Genomic DNA, 6,000 nt, shown 5'->3' on the forward strand with positions numbered 1-6,000 from the left:
AATTTTCACTTGCAGCAACTTACCATGGGCTATGGCAAAGGCAGGAGTAGAGTGGATGATGACATCTGAGAAGAGACTAAGGACTGAAGCTTTGGGGAGAGAACTCAGAGAGTAGATGACAGGATCCTGGTGTTGAGTCATCACTCAGTTGGCAGCAGCCTGAGGGGAAACAATAGACCCACCCCAAGAGGGATTCAGCCCCACTCTATGGTGCTTAAACTTGACTGATGAGTGCAAAGTGACCAGATTAACAATTGAAGGACACAGCCAAGGGCAGCAGATCATTGGAAGTATTGAACACATTGCTTAAGGTCAGACAGGGTCAACATCCAACATCACCAGAGACAGATCCAGAAAGAAAAAAAAAAGTAGTAAATACAAGAGACTACCAAGAGAAAAGCCACTGTGGTCTCCTTCATGATTTGCAATATTTTTTTCCTGCATAGCTTTTTAACATTCATTTCTTGACCACCAAGTTTGTACATATTAAGTCATTAGATTTTTTTACTGTAGTATATTTCAATTAACATATTTTGCACTTCCCTCCTCTTAGTTCATTTTACCTTCCTCTTTTGATCTACTATTTTTAGTTCAAATTTGTTTTCTCTCTGGCTACAACTTGTTTCCATTCCACACTCTTACAGTTTCTCCCTCAACCAGACACACAAAACAATTTTTTTCAAGTGTTATTTCACATCCTTTTGCCCTGCTCTTAAAATACCTGCATTCTCTGTCCACCTTCAACAATCTTTATTATTTAGTTATGGGTAAGGTAGTTGTTGTTAGATTTTTTTTTCAACTTTATCTCTAGAGCTTCACTAATTCTGTATTTCAAATATCAAGTTTTACTGATCCCCTCTCCTACAATATTTTTTCATCTCAAATTTTAATTTTGCCATCTTAGTCTGTTTTTTTTTCTTTCTTTTCTTTTGTCTTCTATTTTCCTTTAATACCACACTTTTATTTTTCTTTATTCTCCTTTTCTTTCTTTTTTGTTTTTTCTTGCATCCCAAATTTTAATTTGTCCCTTTCTTAGTCTGGTTTTTGTTCCTTACACTTATTATTCCCTCTCCTTCTATCATTTCAAAATCATTTCCCATTCCTCTAAACATCTCTTAGACTTTCCTTCATTTCTTTTGCCCCTCTTATTCCCATACCACCTATAATAATTTTAGCTCATTTTGTGTTGATAGTATGTGGTGGATATTTCTATCCAATTAGACTCCTATACTTTTTATTAATTATTTACTATTTTCTTCCCTTTTTTTCTTTCTCACTTTATTTTATATTATTTGAATTTTGTGCAAATCTAATATTATACACTTCCCTTCTCATACTCCATTTCACATTCTTCATTCCCATTTTTACTCATGAGATAAAATTTACCTTCTCTCTTTTCATTGCTCCAACTCCAACCTCTTATTAGTGCCTCTCCCTCTACACTCTCAAAATCATTTTTATTTCAAGAGGTCATCTCATATCTACTCTCCTTTCTTATAATAGTCTTAATCACATTACATCCTTATTAATATTGGTTCATTTGATGTTGATAGTGGGATTGTGGGAAGGGAGTTATATTTGTGGGTGTTGGCTTGTTCCCTGGGCTAGTGGTTAGTGGTTTTGTTCTGGCATCACCTGCACCACAGCACACAAGATGTGGTGGGCAGAGTGACCCTCAGTCAATCTACTGGAGGGAAGTATCCACTAAAGAAAGATGCAAAAAATAATCAAAACCCAATTACATCCAGAGAACCAGCATAGAAGGCACAAAGGGAATCCCAAGAGCAACAAGTTCAGGTGATCAAGGAGGCTACACCACTGAATCTCACAGACCTCCTACCATAGAAGTTCACACCACAAAAACATAAAGTCAAAAGAGATCAATTGAAAAAGCAGGAGCAAACAAGAAGAGTCCACAAATAATGGGAATATAAAGATACAAACCTCCAAAGAAAGGAAAGGAGGAAGCCTCAGAGAGAATGCTAAATGAAATAGAGGCAAGTCAACTATCAGTTATTGAATTCAAAGCATTGGTTATAAGGAAGCCCCATGAGCTCACTGAGAAATACCAAAAACTACAGGGAAACTACAATGAATTCACTGAAAACTATATAAAAAAAAGGAAATAGAAACTATCAACAAGAGCCAAGATAAACTGAAGAATACAATTTCTGAAATGAAGAACGCAGTAGAAGAAATCAAAAGCAGGTTAGATTAAGCAGAGGATCTAATCAGCCAGCTGAATTACAATGTTGGGGACCGCCCTGCCTGGTCTCAGGAAACTGTAACCCCCCATGACTTAGGCTAAGTGAAAGACCTCCAGACCAGGAGCCACTGAGGAGACAAAACTTATTTCCCTGGCATGATTGGTAGTAAATGACAGGTAACAATTCTCTAAGAAAGAGAATGAACCTAAGACAGATGCAATCATGTGGGAATGCCTGAGGGAAGAAATTCACAGGGCTGTGGAAATGAAGGGGTGATGGACATCAACCCCTGCCCCCTCAGCTCTGTCAAAGCCTGAGTCTTTGTTCTTAAATGTGAGAAATCCAAGACTCCTGGCTGCCTCTGTCTTCTGCCTGCAGGGGCAGCCCAGACCAGAAATGGCGGATCCCCGGGGTGATCAGTCCTGGGACATAGAATATGCAAGATCCTGTGAGATCTGTTTGCTGGAGGATGTTATTAACTTGGAATTTGAAAGCACAGACAGGAAACCAAAACTGCCCTTTGAGCCATATGTTAAAACCCCAAACCTTTGCCCAGAATCACAGCAGGAGTTCTGTCTCCACCTTTCTAAGTTGCCTACATCTTTTGATCTTTTCTGCCAGACTGTGAATCCAGAAACTAAGTCTGTTTTCTCAATAAAAATCTGCTTGGGGATAGATACGGGGCGCCCTTCAGGAGAGAGGGTGGCCAAAGGCACTCCCCACATGAGGAGTGGCCCTTCTGTCCCTATTCCCCCACAGGACCTGTTTGTCTCTGTGTATGTTTTTAGCATATTTTGACGAGCATCCGCAGCCGAGATGGATACTGCAGGACAGTATCCTCCACATTTCAAAGTAGAAAAAACTTTTATAAAGAGCAAGAAAGAAAAAAAAAAGGCTCAGAAGGAATGAACAAAGTTTAAGCCAAATGCAGGACAATATGAAATGGAATAATATCCAGATAATACAGATACCAGAAGTAGAAAAGGAGTAAGGGAGAAAAACCTGTTTGAAAAAATAATGATGGAAAACTTCCCTAATTTTGTGAGAGAAAAAAACCTCACAAGTCCAGGAAGCAGAGACAGCCCCATCAAAAGGAACCCATACAGGCCCACTGCAAGACACATCATAATAAAACTGGCAAAATTTAAAGACGAAGAGAGAATTTGAACACAGCAAGAGAAAAATAGGAAGTAACATGAAAAGGAGCCCAGAAAATGCTACCAGCTGACTTCTCAACAGAAACATTAGAAGCCAGGAGGGAATGGCAAGAACTATTGAAAGTAATGAAAAGCAAGGGCCTGCAACTGAGACAACTCCTTCCAGCAAGTCTCTCCATTAAAATGGAAGGCCAAATAAGAAGCTTCCTGGACAAAAGAAGGCTAAAACAACACACCTTCACCAAGACAGCATTGTAAGAAACGATAAAGTGACTGCTTTAAGAACAGGAAGAAAAATAGAGTAAAAAGAACAATGGTAAAAAGTGAGTTAAAATGGGAATGATTAAGTACCTATGAAAATATCTTTAAATAAAAATGAACCAAATGTTCCAATCAAAAGACATAGAGTAGCTGAATAGATAAGAAATCATGACCCACACATATGTTGCCTACAAAACACCCACCTCAGAACAAAAGACCTGCACAGACTAAAAGTAAAGGGTTGGAAAAAATATTCCAAGCAAATATACAGGAGAAAAAGTCTGGTATCAATATTTATATCTGACAAAATAAACTTCAAAACAAAGCCCATAAAAATGGACACAGAAGGACACTTTAAAATACTTAAGAGAAGAATCAATCAAGAAGACAAAAACATTATAATCATATGTGCAACCAATATAAGAATACCAAAATGTACAAGGAAAATATTGGAGGTCTTCATGAAAGAAATACACAGCAACACTTTAAAGTAGGGTATTTGAACAACCCACTATCAAAAATGGATAGATATCCCAAACAGAATATCAAGAAGGATATTGCAGCATTAAATAATGCCCTAGAGCAAATGGAATTAACTGATGTAAAAATTTTCATCCCAAAGAAGCAAAATACACATTCCTTTCAAAGGCACATGCAATATTTTCAAAAATAGGCCACATGATAGGGCAAAAAACAACTCTCAACAAATTCTACAAAACTGAAATAAAATCAAGCTTCTTCTCAGACCACAAGGGACTAAAATAAGAAACCAACTTCAAGGAAATAACTAAACAGTAAAATTCATGGAAAATGAATAGCATGCTATTAAAAAATGAATGGGTCAACAATGAGATCAAGAAAGGAATCAAAAAGTTTCTGGAAACAGAGAGAGAAATCAGTAAAAAAGTTCCAATTTGATACAGGAACAAGAAAAATGAAATACCTCAGAATAAACTTAACTGAGGAGGTAAAAGACCTGTACGCAGAAAACTACACAACACTGAAGAAAGAAATTAAGGAAGACAGAAACAAATGGAAACATATATCGTGTTCATGGATGAGAAGAATTAACATCATCAAAATGTCCACACTACACAAAACAATTTATAGATTGAATGCAATACCTATTAAAGTACCAATGGCATATTTTATAACTATAGAACAAACACTTCAAAATTTATATGGAACCATAAACAACCACGAATAGCTGTAGCAATTCTGAAAATGAAGAACAAAGTAAGAGGAATCACAATACCTGATATCAAACTGTATTACAAGGCCACTGTAATCAAAAAAGCCTGGTACTGGAATAAGAACAGACACATAGACCAATGGAAGAGAACAAAGAGCTGAGAAATAAACCCAAGTCTCTATGGTCAATTAATATTCAAAAGGTAGGCAGCAACATAAAATAGAGTAATAATATCCTCTTGAATAAATGGTATTGGGAGAGCTGGAAGCTAACGCAAAAAAAAAAAAAAAAAAGAAGAAGAAGAAAAAGAGAAGAAAAGAAAAGAAAAGAAACTGGACACCAACTTACACCATACACAAAAATATATTCAAAGTGGATAAAAGACTTAAGTATAAGTCAAGGCAGCATTAAAGTCCTAGAGGAGAACATAGGCAGGAAAATATCAGATATTCCAAGCAACAATATTTTCCCTGATATGGCCCCTAGAGTAAGGCGCATAAAAGAAAATAAGCAAATGGGATCTCATCAAAATAAAAAGCTTCTGCACAGCTAAGGAAAACAGCATTAAAATGAAAAGAGAACCAACTGTATTGGAAAACATATTTGCCAATGATACCTCAGACAAAGGTTTGATCTCCAAAATATATAAAGAGCTCACATGGCTCCATTTTAAGAAGACAAGCTAGTCAAGTAAAAACTGGGCAAAGGACTTGAAGAGACACTTTACCAAGGAGAATTTACAGAGGGTCCAGAGACATATAAAAAGATACTCAGCATCACTAGCCACCAGAGAAATGCAAATTAAAACCACAATGAGATGCCACTTCACATTGGTCAGAATGGCCATCATAAACAAACCAACAAACAAGTGTTGGAGAGGTTATGGAGAAAAGGGAACCCTACTGCACTGTTGATGGGATTGCAGATTGGCACAACCACTATGGAAAACAGTGTGGAATTTCCTCAGAAAACTAAAAATGGAACTGCCTTTTGACCCGGCAATTCCACTGCTTGGATTATATCCTAAGAACACTGAAGCACCAATCCAAAAGAATTTATGCACCCCAATTACAGTAACCAAATGCTGGAAACAACCTAAGAGCCCATCAGTAAAGGAATGGAAAAAAAAAAAAAACTGTGGTATATTTACCCCATGGAATTCTATGCAGCAGAAAGAAAGAAG

This window comes from Phyllostomus discolor, chromosome 14, assembly GCF_004126475.2.
Source record: "Phyllostomus discolor isolate MPI-MPIP mPhyDis1 chromosome 14, mPhyDis1.pri.v3, whole genome shotgun sequence".
Classification (NCBI taxonomy): Eukaryota; Metazoa; Chordata; class Mammalia; order Chiroptera; family Phyllostomidae; genus Phyllostomus; species Phyllostomus discolor.